This window comes from Anolis carolinensis, chromosome 3, assembly GCF_035594765.1.
Source record: "Anolis carolinensis isolate JA03-04 chromosome 3, rAnoCar3.1.pri, whole genome shotgun sequence".
In the NCBI taxonomy this organism is placed as follows: domain Eukaryota; kingdom Metazoa; phylum Chordata; class Lepidosauria; order Squamata; family Dactyloidae; genus Anolis; species Anolis carolinensis.
In genome coordinates, this window is record NC_085843.1 from 164690708 (window position 1) to 164706535 (window position 15828).

Below are 15828 nucleotides of genomic sequence, written 5' to 3' on the forward strand. Positions count from 1 at the left end.
ATCGTGGTTCTGTCACTCTGCTATATTTTTGAGGAATCACCCCAAAAGAGGGTTATTTTTGAGTCTAACTGCTCAATAGATTCCCAACAGAATGCTTCTGGAACATGGCCATATAGCCCGGAAAACTCACAACAACCCAATAGTTTAATAGTTTTCAACAAAAGACTTACATTTTATTGGTGTTTGCTATTCAATTAGTGAAAGGTTCTTTTCTAAATGTGTATATAGCTGCCAAGTAGACATCTAGAGAATGAGCTAATTTTCGTACTTGATGTCTCATTTGGGTTTGGATTCTCCCATGCCTCATCCATATGGATGTATATATACCATCTGTTGCCTTGGAGAACATACACTGCAATTTTCAGTTAAAGACATCATGTGGTTCACATGCAGATAGTCAACCAACAGTAGTTTACGCAGATGGGGGTGGGAAGAGAGGGAGATACTCTCTTCAAAAGGCTTTCCCACAGCAGAACAACTGCTAGGTATTTAGTCAAGAGTGCAAGGACAAACTTTTGGTGCCTCCTTTTTTACGCCCATGTGCTTCAAAGAGAAACAACATTCCGAAGTAAATCCTTTAGTTATTAAGGCTGCAAACAAACACCTGCTTTTTGGAAATACTCCAATCAAATCAGAAAAAGACGGAATATTCCATTGTAATGTATTTTGGATGTTAAACCAAAGCAACTTCACAGACTTATGTTTTCATGTATGTTCTATATATAAAGACCTCCAAATCACGTTTTATTGATTAGCCCATCAGCCGTATCAAAACATTTAACACATAGACATACACACAACATGCAGTACAAAAGAAGTTAAAATAAACAAGCTGTTAACAAGATCTCGTTCAGGTCAAATATCTGCATCACCTCCACAGTTTACCCCAATTGATTCCAAATATGCAATTCTCAACTGTTGCTTTGAATAGGAAAAGGGCTGTTTTGTGTGTTATTTTAGGATTCTGGCCGGCCAACAAAAATGAAGTTTTAATATGTGGGTCCCAGTGTGTTTTGTGAATAATGTATGGCCTGAGGCATTGGTGTTAAATGTTTTGATACGGCCGATGGGCTAATCAATAAAATGTGATATAAAGATCTCATCTGTGCAGATGTAGAAAGAAAGAAATTGGGTGATGAAGCACTTGTGGCTTTAAGAACTTGTGGTTCTCAAACTTTGATCCTTGAGATGTTTTGGATGTCCCAGTCAGCTTGGCCCTAACCAGCTTGGCCAACAGTCAAGAGTACTAGCAACCGAAGTCCAAAATATATTGAGACACAAGAACCCAGAGAAAGCTTGCATTAGAATCCAAGTGAAAAGGAAGCAAGCACACCAAAAACACCTGTAGGAAGACCCCCAAAACAGTGTAAAATGTCAGCCTCAAAGTTCACCCAAGTTGTTTTGTACACTTCCATATAAATCTGCAGAAACAGGGCAGAGGAGGAAATAATTATTTTCTTGCTCTACTTAAGCTCTTCAACTCATCCATGCTACAGTTTGCTCCCAGGCCCTCACTATCCTTTTCTGATCATTCAGTTAAATATTAGTAACGAGGATATTACGAGATGTTTATTCTTAAATTAATACCTCTACTGAGGAGAGATCTGCTTTAAAAAAATTAAATTGGTGTACAAGAGAAATTGACTATTTAAGACCAAAATAACAAAAAACCGACTATCAGAACACGTTGTATATTTTGCAGTTAACATAAATGAAGACTGGGCTTTATCTCTGGTTTGGGTCTATGTGTACTTCGAAGATTATTGTTTGATCCCTTCCCAATAATCCTCTTTAGAGTTCTCTTGCAGATTTTGTTGTTATTTTTACACATGAAGTCTCATCATGTATCACGTCAGCACATAATGTTAGATGGAAGACTTTGATATAAAAGAAAAGGCCAAAGTGTGCCATCTGACTCAATAGTGCTGCTGTATAATTAGGCTAAGTAAAAGATAATTTGCACAGCTTTCCCAGCTTAGAAATACTTTGTTGGGAGGAAAATAAACCCACAATCATTGCTGAGCTGAGCAAACTATATGCTAAAGGGCTTTTTCCTTCATGTAAACTTATTTCCATGCTTCCTATAGGCAGGGTAGTATCAGGATGGCATAGAAGACACAATAGCTTATTCAGACAATACCAATAAGCAAATCATTAACTGTGACAAATGTCTGGCTTATACCAACAAAAGTCAGGAAAAGGCTAGATAGCACTAAAGCTGTTTTTAATTTGTCCTAGCATGCTTGTGTCTCAAGGCACATATGGCAGAAAAATAGTATCGTTCTATATCATCTGGCTTGCTTGATAAGAGGCTAAGCTAGGAATAAACCAGCTGGTGGTGCTTAGGTATTAAGCAAAAGGGTTTCACAGATTCTTGCATATTATTTTCTTTAATATAACCAAATGTTTATTACAATTTGGAATTTTAGAGAATGGCATCAGTGAAGCCCATGAGCCTTTTGACCCCAGTTCCCCTTATCTTGGACAGACTTCTTGAATCTAGTATTGATTAAAAGCTTTACAGCAGGGTCAAGTTACACTAGGAAAATCCTTATTTGGGTTCCTGACCAGATAATTTCCCCTACAAATAGTTTCTAGGCACTGCACATTTCCATGCTCTCATTCTATAGTAAAAGAAAAAGCACTGGTGTTATGAGAGAAACTTTTTGCTTTTGTTGCTCAACAAATTTGATTTTAGTTATCAACCTAAGAAATGTTATCAAAATATCTCTTGAACTAAAAGAGAATAAATATTTCATAATACAGTACATCACTTGTGTGTTTATAAAAGGGAATAAATTTAGATGAACCTGAAGAAATTATAATTCGCAACTGAAATGTGGTAGAAAAGACAGTCCAATACAAAAACATCAATTTTCCTGGATAATACAAGAAAATCCATGAAAGAATGATACCTTTATTTGCCAACCATAATGCAGAAAATACATTTTGCACGCTTTCAAGTTATTGGCTTCTTCGCCAAAATGTTAACAATCATACCAGAGAAGAAAGGTGACTATGTTAGAGTCACAGACCGACAGTTTGCTTTGGGGATTATTTTTGTTCTCACCTAACAATGGTCAGGAAAGAAATCAATGCAGGCAGAGCCTTCCTCCCCTCTTGGCCATAAGACTATAATCAAACTTAAAATCAATTTAGAAAAGACAAGTAACATCCCTTGAATACTCATCTAAGCCATTTTATATAGTTGATAAGAATGAGCGTATGCTGAATGAAGAACTGCTGCCTACCATTTTTTTAACGGGTATACAACATGTTTTGTTGCATTCACATAGAAGACGAACTAAGTCTACAATTAACTTATGTGAACATCTAAATACGCAGTAAATAATAATAATAATAATAATAATAATAATAATAATAATAATAACTTTATTTTTATACCCTGCCCCATCTCCCCGAAGGGACTCGGGGCGGCTTACATGGGGCCTTGCCCGATAAAACAATCAAATATCAAAACACAGCAATAAAACAGTTATCCAATAAAAACATCAATTACAGTAAAAACAATCGTTAAAATCAACATAAAACATACAATATTAACACTGGAGACTAATTCATAGAACCCAGGCAACGTGCAACATGTGCCGAAATGGGCCGAAATGGGGAAGGTAATTTCACAGTTGAAATGGACAAAGTGCAATATAGCATTGGCAACACCTCGAGAATGGGGCTATTATAAAATGGGCAGATTGATCAGTCTGACACCAAATTAAGTATCAAAGGCCTTTTGAAAGAGCCAGGTTTTTAAGCTCCTATGGAAGGAGAAGAGGGTAGGGGCCTGCCTGATCTCTCTAGGGAGCGGGTTCCAAAGCCGGGGGGCCACGACGGAGAAGGCCCTCTCTCTCGTCACCACCAACCGCGACTGCGAGGGTGGTGGGAGCAAGAGAAGGGCCTCCCCCGACGAGCGAAGAGAACGTGCGGGTTTGTAGGGGGAGATGCGGTCTCTAAGGTAGGTGGGTCCCAAACCGTTTAGGGCTTTGTAGGTGATAACCTGCACCTTGAATTGGGCCCGGAAAGTAAATGGCAGCCAGTGAAGTTCCTTAAACAGAGGCGTTGAACGCACCCTGTAATTCGCTCCGGTTAGAAGCCTGGCTGCCGAACGCTGTACTAGTTGTAATTTCCGGGCCGTCTTCAAAGGCAGCCCCACGTAGAGCGCATTGCAATAGTCCAGTCTAGAGGTAACTAAGGCATGGACCACCATGGTCAGATCATACTTCTCGAGGTATGGTCGCAGCTGGCGCACAAGTTTTCATTGTGCAAAGGCCCTCCTGGCCACGGCCGACACCTGAGCCTCAAGCGTCAGCCCCGAATCCAGGAGGACCCTCAAGCTGCGGACCTGCGCCTTCAGGGGGAGTGCGACCCCGTCAAGCACAGGTTGCCACCCAATACCCCGATCAGACGTACGACTGACCTGGAGGACCTCTGTCTTGTTGGGATTAAGTCTCAGTTTGTTCACCCTCATCCAGGCCAACACAGTGGCCAGACACTGGTCCAGAATCCGAGGGGCCTCCTTGGATTTAGGTGGGAAAGAGTAGTAGAGTTGGGTGTCGTCCGCGTAGAGATGGCACCATACTCCAAAACTCCGGATGACCTCTCCAAGACCTTGCCCAAGAATGGTAGGTTAGATATTGGCCTGTAGTTACAAGGATTGGTCGGATCCAATGAGGCCTTCTTCAGAATAGGCCTTACCACTGCTTGTTTTAGGCTAGATGGAAATTTGCCCTGCCACAAAGAGGCATTAATTATTGCCACAAACCAATCAACTAACCCACCACTGGCCTCTTTTAAAAGCCAAGATGGGCAGGGATCTAGGGCACAGGTAGTCACCCTCACCGCTCCACATCATCAGGTTGCACAAACTGAAACGAATCCCACAAGATCGAACAGACAGATGCCTCGGTTACCTCACCTGGCAATGCATCAAGACTGGAGTCCAAGTCGGAACGAATCTGAGCGACTTTGTCTGCAAAGTGGTGAGCGAACTTGCTACACTGAGTTGCCAAGGAGTCAGGTGCCCCCCCACCCTGAGAAGGGTGGAGGAGCTCCCCAACAACTCGGAACAACTCAGATGATCTATTTGTTGCAGACGCGATGCGGGCAGTCGTGAAAACCTTCCTGGCTGCCCGCAACGCCGTGGAATAAGCCCTAATAGCGGCTTTAGACTGTGCTCGGTCAGAAACATCGCGAGTTCTCCGCCAGCGCCACTCTAGTCTCCTTCTCCCACGTTTCATCTCCGCCAGCTCCCCGGTGAACCAGGGAGCCGGGGCAACTCCACGCAGCGAGAGGGGACGTTCGGGAGCGATCATGTCAATAGCCCTGGACAACTCGGTATTATAACAAGCGACCAAGGCATCGACAGGATCGTCAGCCTCCATAGCAGACAGAACCCCAAGAGACGTCAGGAGTCCCTCAGGATCCATAAGTCTCGTGGGGCGGACCATCTTAATGGGTCCACCACCCCTGCAAAGGTTTGAGCACACGGCGAGTCTTAAACTGATCAGATAATGGTCAGACCATGACAATGGAAGAATAGTTTGCTCTTCCACTCTGACCAAACCGTCGCCACAACAAAGACCAGGTCAAGTGTATGACCAGCTTGATGGGTGGGACCCGATATTACTTGGGACAGCCCCATGGTCGTCATGGTGGCCATGATTTCCTGAGCCGCACCTGTCAAGGTGGCCTCAGCGTGGATATTGAAGTCACCTAATACCAAAAGGCGCTGGGAGCCCAACACCACGCTAGAGACCACCTCAGCTAGCTCAGGTAGGGAGACTGCTGTGTCGCGGGGTGGACGGTACACCAGCAGAATCCCCAAACTGTCCCGGGTACCCACCTTCAAGTGGAGACACTCAAACCCAGCAGATTGCGGAACGGCGCATCTGACCAGGGCAATGGACTGCCGAAAGACCACCACAACCCCACCTCCCCGCCCTCCAGGCCTGGCCTGCTGATGCACCCTGAAACCTGGAGGACAAAGCTGGGTAAGGTTTACCCCACCCAGTTCATCCAACCAGGTCTCGGTGATGCAAGCCAGATCCGCCTGCTCATCTAGGATTAAGTCCTGGATAATTGCAGATTTCCCACAGACGGATCTGGCATTAAACAGCAGTACCTTCAACCCGGAGGGGCTGCCATGGAGGCTACCACACCTAACCTTCTCCAGGGTCGCAAGACACCTGTTGCGCTTCTCCCTGGGAAACTGTTGGCCGCACCCCCTCCTCCCTTACATCTATATCTATATATATAAAAATGTTATGTGCACTTTTCCCATTGAGTAAACAACAAAACCACTGGACCAAATCACACCAAATTTGGCCACAAGAGATATAGTCATCCAATCTATGTCTTTCAATAAAAACCTAGAAAAATAAACTCCAAATTACAGAGGATGAGGAAGAGCTGTTCTCTCCCTGGCTGCCAGTCAGAAGGGTAGGCCCCGCCCCCTCCATGTCATAGCAATCCTCTCAGCCACAATAACGCCCGGCAGACAGGCAGGGTTCACTTAGGCCTCTTCCACACTGACTATAAAATACAGATGATCTGATTTGAACTGGATTTAATGGCAGTGTATACTCAAGGCTCTTCCACACAGCTATATAACCCAGAATGCCAAGGCAGATAATCCACAGTATTTGCTTTGAACTTGATTATCTTGAGTCCACACTGCCATATAATCCAATTCATTGTGTAGAAGGGGCCTCATATAATCTAGTTTAAAGCAAATTATGTAATCTTACAAATACAATATATACAAATTACTGTGGTATAATAAAACAGAGCAATATATTCTCTAAAATCAGGACAGTAAATAAAGAACAACACTCTGAAAAGAGGAGAATTCCAGACAGGAAACAATCTGGGCCAGCTAACACATCCCAACAAAAGATTCCCCCAGGGAGGAAGAAGCCAGGCTTTGAAGCTGAAAGGCCATTACATGCTAATCATTCTGGCTAATTGCAGCATTCATGCTTCCCCCCAACAGACAAAAGAAGGAACAACCAGAAATATTGTATATTCACAAACTTTAGGAAATAACATATACTAACTGCCACCAATTCCTCAATATTTTATTTCCCATACCACCACACATTGCCACAGCAACGCATAGCTGGGCACAGCTAGTGATCTATAATTGTGTAGCTCCCTTCAACATGTTCAGATTCCAGGTGTCATTGCAAAAATAGCATTTAAGACCTTAAAGTACTCCCATATCTCTTATTACCTTTGCAGTGTTAGCAAAACTGTAGCAAGAATGTTGTGTAGGAAGCACCTTCCATTAAGGATGGGACAGTCTTAGCTGCCACATACAAAGTGCTTCTACAGATGCAGTTGAGGTCACCTTGGCTTGTGAACGAGCTATTTTTGCTTACACGTAAATCTAATTTGAACTCCATGAAGAATCTCCACTTTGTCAGAATGTGTATGTGCAGATCAATGGAGTGATTCGTATTCTGCAAAGTCACTTTTGATGTGCAGTATGGTTTATACTAGAGCACACTGATGCTCATTAAGGGCTCTGTATTGGAGTATTCCTTGACTTTGCTTATCCTGGTTTAAATGTCTTAAAGTGCACCGCAGCATACCATAGTATGTGTTATGTAAATACGCTTTCAAACTGCATTAAATGACTAGTATTTGTCACAGTCCAGAGACAGTTTAGTAAAGGTAAAGGTTTCCCCTGACGTTAAGTCCAGTCGTGTCCGACTCTGGGGGTTGGTGTTCATCTCCGTTTCTAACCCGAAGAGCCGGCGTTGTCGGTAGACACCTCCAAGGTCATGTGGCCAGCATGACTGCATGGAGCGCCATTACCTTCCCGCCGGAGCGGTACCTATTGATCTACTCACATTTGCATGTTTTCGAACTGCTAGGTTGGCAGGAGCTGGGGCTAACAGCGGGCACTCATTCCGCTCCCGGAATTTGAACCTGGGACCTTTCGGTCTGCAAGTTCAGCAGCTCAGTGCTTTAACACACTTCGCCACCGGGGTTCAGACCAGTATATATGTGCCTATTGTCTTAATTGATATTAAGTTTGGTAAAGGGCTGGTCACGGTAACCACAATGAATCCAGCACCACAACACAGCCACAGCTCCACATTTAAGGATGCACGTTGAAGCCAAAATACAAAATCCAGGAAGGGATTAAGTGAGGAACAAGAGCAGTTGAGTGACAGGGGACGAAAGGTTGAAATTATGGGGATAGTCTGGAAAGAGTATGTCACACTCACTTGCATTTGTCACAGTCTAGAGACAGTTTAGTAAAGGTAAAGGTTTCCCCTGATGTTAAGTCCAGTCGTGTCCGACTCGGGGTTGGTGCTCATCTCCATTTCTAAGCCGAAGAGCCGGCGTTGTCCATAGACACCCCCAAGGTCATGTGGCCAGCATGACTGCATGGAGTGCCGTTACCTTCCTGCCGGAGCAGTACCTATTGATCTACTCACATTTGCATGTTTCTGAACTGCTAGGTTGGCAGAAGAGAGACAGTTTACCAGCTAGTTATTACATAGAATAATCCTGCATGATGAAATTGTGTAATCATAACACAAATACCTAAAGCAGCAGAATATTTCAACCTTACCGAGTGTGTTTCCCATCTTGATTTTAGATTCAAACCCATTTTATGTCCTGTTTTTAAGCACATTATATCTTAAGGGTTTGAAGAAGGGTGTGGCGAAACCATGAGTTTGGAACTGTAAAAATGAGCTTCACTTTTTCAGGGATTAGTTGATACATACCATTTCCCCTGTTTTCCTTAGATCTTATAAAAACAGGCTCAGAATAGTTTTCATCAGGGAGTCCCTGCTTTGAAAAACAAGAGGCTGGGATTGTTGTCCTTTAATGACTACTTTGGCTGAAGATTGTCCTGCGTCTCACTCTAAATGGGTCTTTGCAAAAACATTCCTCCGTGGGCACCACCCCTCAATCAATACGCACACAAAGAAAAGGAACTCTTGACTATTTCTCTTGGCGTTCATTTGGAAGAGGAAATTCATGCTACAAAACCCTTCTGCCAAAATAAACACAATTGGTTTCCATGCAAGAAATGGCTGGAATATCTTCTTGGTAGGCAAGACACTAAGTTACATTTTCTAAAAGAGTTTGGGTTTCAGCCCCAGAATGTGGTCTGGAATGAGTAAGAACTTTCAGTTCAGAAAGTTCATTTTCGTGGCCAAGAAGGAGGCAGAAAAGGAAACTCCTGTCAAAAATAGGAACTAGCAACTGGAACCCCCAAGACTGCAGGAGAAGACATAAGGGGGATGTCGCATAATCTTGATGCGGAGAGAAAAGGAGTATCAAGGAACCCATGGATAAAGATATAGTATGTTATTTTCTTCTTTTTGGTTTTCAACTAGCACTGCTAAGTATAGTTTAGTGACCTTTATTCTACTAAAACAGCCACCATTTGTGGTTGTTTAACTAGACCTTCAGTTGGGATCAAAATACTAAAGCTTTTTTTTATGGGTGGTCACATTTAGAATTTTATATGTAAGCATTCACAAAATGGTTGCTGGGTAAGTTGTTTGTTCCATAAAATGGCTGCCATAGCAGTGTAAGAAAACACTTGTTTTATATAATACTAGCTGTACCCGGCCATGCGTTGCTGTGGCAAAGTGGTGGTGGTATTGGTTAAAAATTGTTGTGGAATGTTTATTTGATGTTATTTGTATTTTTAAATTAATGTTATTGTAACTTACGTTTTTTATTTTTTATATTTTATTATTTTGTTGTATTATTTTTACTTATTTTGTGTTATTATAGTATTTTATTGTATTAATTTTTGAGTGTTTTTAATTATTTTTTAGTGTTTTATTATTTTTATTGTATTATTTGTATTTATTTTATTTTTATTGTTTTATTATTATTTGTATTTTTATTATTTTATTTTATTATTTGTATGTATTATATTTTATTATTTGATTATATTATTTTTATTTTTAATTGTATTATTTTATTTTGGGGTTTTTTGTATTTATTTTATTATTTTTATTAGAAATAATATGACAGTATAGTGATATAGTAGAATATAGTACATAATATGTAATGTTGATATTGTGCGTTGATAATAATATAATGTATTGTATGTATATATTATTTATAAGCCTCTGTGAGTCTACATCGGGGTGAGAAGGGCAGGATATAAATTTAGTAAATTAATATATAAATGTATGTCGTGCATTTGCATAGTGTGCATAGTTAATGAGATGTTTTGTGGATGGGCCCAGATGGAGGCACGACATTCCAATATGTTTCCTTCGATAGAGAAAAATCTGAAATACTGATGTTCATGGATTTTGGGATTTACCTAGATTTGGATAAATATACCCTGTATTTGTATAATAGGGATATTTAATGAGATGTCTTGGAGACGGGGCCAAAGTGTAGACATGAAATTCCGTGTATGTTTGTTTAGATAGACAGAAATGTGAGATATGGATAGTTACGGTTTAAATTTATAATAATAATACTCCTATATGTGGCATTGTGCACTTATTATTATTATTATTATTATTATTATTATTATTATTATTTGAACTGTCAGTTTAACTGTCACTCCTGAGGATGTGTGGTTGGGTTATTATTATTGGATTATTTTTATTCTTATTCTTATTATTGCTAATTGAGAGACCATGAAGGCCAGTCATAGAGAAAAGGAGGGTGACTTTGTTTTTGCCGTCCTTTTTCCCTTGGCCCCTGGCCAGTGGCCTTTTCAACCGGTACCGTGGACTTCATCTCCCAGAATTCCTGGCCTTTGAACCATCCGCGAGGGTTTTTGGGAGTTGGAGTCCCGAACGCCACCCATTGGCATTGCTGGAAACCGCTTGAGTCTTCAACTCCCAGAATTCATAGCCATTGAAGAAGCTTGCAAGCGTTTCTGGGAGTTGGAGTCCAGAATGTTTTGCTGGCTGAGGTCGGAGCACAGCCACAGAGGGTGGTTTTCCTCTGTCGCCATCCTGCTGCCTTGGGCTTCCGAACGGCTGCCCTTTGCAGGAGGGAAAGGTGGAGGAAGGGTTTGGCTGGGCCTGCTGCCTGAGAAGGGAGGCGAGGCCTAGCCAGGCGCCAAGCACTGGCCTCACATAGGACGCCGTCCCAGGAAAGAGATGCCCTCCCGGGAAGGGGCGAGGAGGTAGCGGAGGAGGGCGGGTGTACATGGATATGGAGATGTGTGTGTGTGCGTGTGTATGTATGTCGGCTGTTGGGGAAGGGCGGAAATTGAGGCCTGGAGGTGCAGCGGCCGCCTGGAGCCTCTGTGGCCTTTCCGGCTGCCGGGGAAGGCGGCAAAGTGTATGGGTCCATGAGGGGTACCTGGAGGCCCGCAGAGAGTAGCCACCTATCGGGTGGACCGAGAAGGCAGGAAGATGGAGCAACAGGGTGAAGGGCGCGAGGGCGGTAGAGGTCGCGAGAGAGGGTGAGCGAGGGGTGTGTGTGCACGCGTGGAAAGGGTTGGGAGGATTGTGGCGCATGCGTACATCACCTGTTGCGGTTGTTGGTGTTGTGATTGTATTTTTAGTATAATTGTGTTTTATCTTACTTAAGGCGGGGATGATTAATTGTGTTGCCAATTTTTGAGTTTGGGGGGTTTGGGGTTTTTCTGTTTTGTGCATCGCCGTGACACCAAAAGCCTTTTATATATAGAGACTAGCTTGGGTACCTGTCATTGCCCGGGTTATTTTAAAAAGTCAATATTTTAATTGTACAAAATGCATACAGTTGTGGATTAACTTCAACTGACATCATGGCATGTTAATCCCGAGAAACTCCCATCAGTACTTAGTTTGTTGTGTTGGGTAAGCTTACTCTACATGCATCATCAGTGGGGTCCAGTGTGCTCTCTGGCTGTAGGGTAAACTACAACTCTGGTGAGTTAGTCCCGTCAAGCCCCCTAATAGGTTGAGTTAGTCATTGGGTTTCTGTGTTTGGTGCAGGTCCATCATCAGTGGAGGTCACAGTTTCTCTGGTTGTGGGTGAACTAAACTCCCAGAAAGGCAGGTCAGTTCTCCTCACCCTCAGTAATCAAATTTCGGCATATCCAGTATGTGTACTAAGTTTGGTCCAGTTCTATCAGTGTTTGGGTTCACAGTGCTCTCTGGATGTAAGTGAGCCTCTCCCCAGTCCAAGATGCAGGGCTGGGAGGGGGAGGTGGGCGGGGTCACAAATGGGAGGCCAGGACTGGGATGGGTGGAGTTACGAGCTCTGAGGCAGGGCTGAGCTTCTATCCCTGTCCTGTGGCGCCTGCCAGGACACAGGAGGTGGGGCTAGAGGAGGGGGCAGGGCCTCTTCCCAAGTGCCTGACAGGGCTGGACCTCTATACCCCGCTCCCGTGTTCTAAGAAGCGCCTCAGGGGAGGTATACAGAGGCTCAGCCCAGTCTTGTGCTCTTGGGAAGAGGCTCTGCCCCCACCCCTACCCCCACCCTTTAGTCCTAAAAGGCCTCTCAGGAGAGGTACAGAGGCTTAGCCCTGTCTCGGGCTCTTGGAAGGAGGCCCCGCCCCTTCCCTAGCTCCACCCTCTGTGTTCCAACAAACACCTCAGGAGAGGTATAGAATTCTCAGCCCTGTCTTGGGCTCTTGGGAAGAAGCCACGCCCACTCCTCTAGCTCCACCCCCTGTGTCCTAACAGGTGACTCAGGTGCTCAGCCCTGTCTCTGGCACTTGGGAAGAGGCCCCGGCCCTCCTCTGGCCCCGCCCTCGTAGCCAAATAAGTGCCATCACCGCCCCCCTGGATCGCTCCAGTGCCCACCGGGGGGTGGTAGCGCCCACTTTGGGAATCACTGGTCTGTACCCTCATTAAAAAGATATCTGCCCACACCAAACCACCCATGAACGCCAGCGGGGCCAGCCAGGGTGCCTTTTTCAAGGGGCAGCCTCTGCCATTGCCTTGCACTGAAGCTGTCCTCGGGTGAACTTGCCCTTGACCTAGTTCCCAGGCCCACCATTCCAGTGAATACTGAAACTTGCTGTTTTCTCGCCTTCTACTTGTTTCCTCCCCCTATTTGGCCAGTGGGTCTAGGCGGGAGCTCACTCACCTTCCCCTATTGACTCCTGAATCCCCCTCCCCTTTCTATCCCCCTTAGCCAAACTATGTATCTCATAGCCCTATCTCTCTGTCATGTCCAGAGTACCACACTATGCGTCCACCGCCATTCCCGCAGGCATGGAGATCACATAGGGTCTCTACATGCTCTGCAAAGCCCCTGCGTACATTCCCGTTTTCTGGGGAGTCTCAACTAGGCTCTAGGAGCCCTTATGTATCCACTCGTCTTTCTTGACTCTTCCCCCTTTTTCTACCCTTTTCTTCTCCATAATGGGACCCAAGGGTGGTAGGAGCTCCTTGGGGACCTTTATGCGCCCCTCCCTGTCCATATCTCATGGGTCTGGGTTTCCAGTATAGGGAATCCCCCGCAATCCGTGGGCTCCATGTATGTTTGTATATGTTTTAATCTTATGCTTTATATCTTTATATAAAATACATTGGCTATGCCAGCCATTGAAGGTGATCTTTTCCTGCACTGAGAAGGCCAGTCAACTATCCTTCCTGGGTCTCATTTGCATTAATCACAGGACTCAATCACCTGCATCTGACTCATAACTGGGTTGAAAAGAGGGCTACCAGATCCATTACAGGGGTCACCTGTTCTCAGAATAGGCCATATGGACATACAAAGCTACCTTCCTCATGGAATGACTGTTCCCCTGAAGAGTTAGTTATGTTCCGCTTCCAAAGACAATACCATTTCGCTTTGTCGTTTCCCCAGCCACTGACCCACTCAAATCCTCCCAGGATGGATAATATTTCTTTGACATGGACAAACCAGGAAACAATGGCAGAGGCATTGGAAAGCAATCACCTACATATCTTTATCAATAAAGGATTTTCGGGGCTTTTTAAGGCCCTTTGTTGTTCCCGTCTCTGATCTTCATAATCCAATCGTAAGATTATTCTCAGCACCAATGATTCCTGGACTGCCAGCCCCTCTCCTATCATTGAGCAGAGGGAAATCTGCATCAAGAGCTAGGCACGCTCTCTCATTGGCTGGCAGGGGCCAAGCTCCCACCTTTGCAGGAAACCTCCTCTGATGTCATCGTGGCTCAGCCAATCATGGTGGAGCCAGTACAGCTGGGTGGGAGGAGGGAAATTTAAATGTGCTCTGTACAAAAATGCCTGATTTTCAATGTAATGTATCTCATCTTATCTTTGCAGGTTACTACTTTGCTGACATCACTTTCAGCTGATAGAATAAACTACCTTGGTGGCTTCATGTTCAAACTTGGTGAGATTTATTTTGAAACTTTGGCTTCCTCGCTTCTCAAGTGCACGGAATTATATCTACCGAGTTCCACTTTAAGGAGAAAGATGAGTAATAAATGACATAAACATCAGCAAAGTCGAACTCAATTAACTGCCCCACACCCAAAGTAAAGCTCCCCCAACACTTGGAAATACAGTAGAGTCTCACTTATCCAAGACTCGTTTATCCAAGGTTCTGGATTATCCAAGGCATTTTTGTAGTCAATGTTTTCAATATATCGTGATATTTTGGTGCTAAATTCGTAAATACTGTAATTACAACATAACATTACTGCGTATTGAATGACTTTTTCTGTCAAATTTGTTGTATAACATGATGTTTTGGTGCTTAATTTGTAAAACCATAACCTAATTTGTTGTTTAATAGGCTTTTCCTTAATCCCTCCTTATTATCCAAGATATTCACTTATCCAAGGTTCTGCTGGCCCGTTTAGCTTGGATAAGTGAGACTCTACTGTACTTGGAAACAAGGGCGTGGGCTGCGTCTTTGAACGTTTTTTATGTTCTAAGAATGTGTCCATAACCCATGTAGACTTTAGGGCTATTCTGGGAACGAAGGATGGCATTTAGCTTTGCGATGCACAGAACGTCTAGATCTTTTAAAATTAAAAGCTCCAAACACTAGCACAAGAAGACCAGTGCGTATCAATAGAACATCATTGTTAGCAGATACTATATTTAGGATCCCAGAATAGGTAACAGCAAACAAATGGCATTTTTGTAAGATGTTTGTCAGAAATTAAATTTTCATTCTCTGTCCCGCCTACAACAGAATTTGGGTGTTATTTTGCCATCACAAATCCCATTACTTTACACCAAGTGGGGGATTTAATGACTAGGGAAAAAAAGTTTCTGAACTCTGGACTAGTATATGCTTTCCGGAAACACTTGGAATTCTTAGGAAAGTTACTTTCACTGGAGGGGATGATGTTACATATACTGAAAATATTGGATTGTATTTTCATTGGCAAATATTACTCTGATAGGAAACTCTCCCACTGTGGAAGGCAGATTAAGCTATGGGGAGCTCTATGCTAGTTCCTGACAGATGCTACTATGAAACTCTTATCAGAGCTTATATGTCCAAATGTTCCCTTATCCTGTACTACTGGAAACAAATTACAAAGGCATTCAGGGCACTTTGCCAAGGATGCAGACTTGCTGCTTTAAGCCTACAATATATCATGTTGACACCCATTACAGTCCTGTTCAACATTGCTTAAAATCTATGAAAACCATTTCAAATATCTTACATCTATTATGGAATATCCAACAACTAACCAAAGAAAACATTTTTTAAAATAAAATAGTTTCCCAACTATTATGCAGGCTCTAAAGAGCCCTGATATAGTAGTGAACAGGCAAGGTTAACTACTGTTGCTGCCCCGTTTTGCAAAACAGCTGCATTTTCACATTGAACAGTTTTAGGTGTACAAGCGTGGCATTGCTCTAAAATCAGAAATAACTTTTTATAGGTTTAGATCCCAGTTTCCCTGGC

The 15828-nt window shown here is 43.4% G+C and overlaps 1 long non-coding RNA gene across 2 annotated transcripts in view; it reads left to right on the forward strand.

Annotated features, from left to right (window-relative positions):
* LOC103279476 (uncharacterized) overlaps positions 1-15828 on the forward strand; it is a 31267-nt gene that overhangs the window by 4062 nt on the left and 11377 nt on the right. For both annotated transcript variants that reach the window (XR_010004456.1, XR_010004455.1), the window contains exon 3: positions 14223-14292. This is a non-coding gene — a long non-coding RNA (uncharacterized LOC103279476). The remainder of the gene's footprint in view (positions 1-14222; positions 14293-15828) is intronic.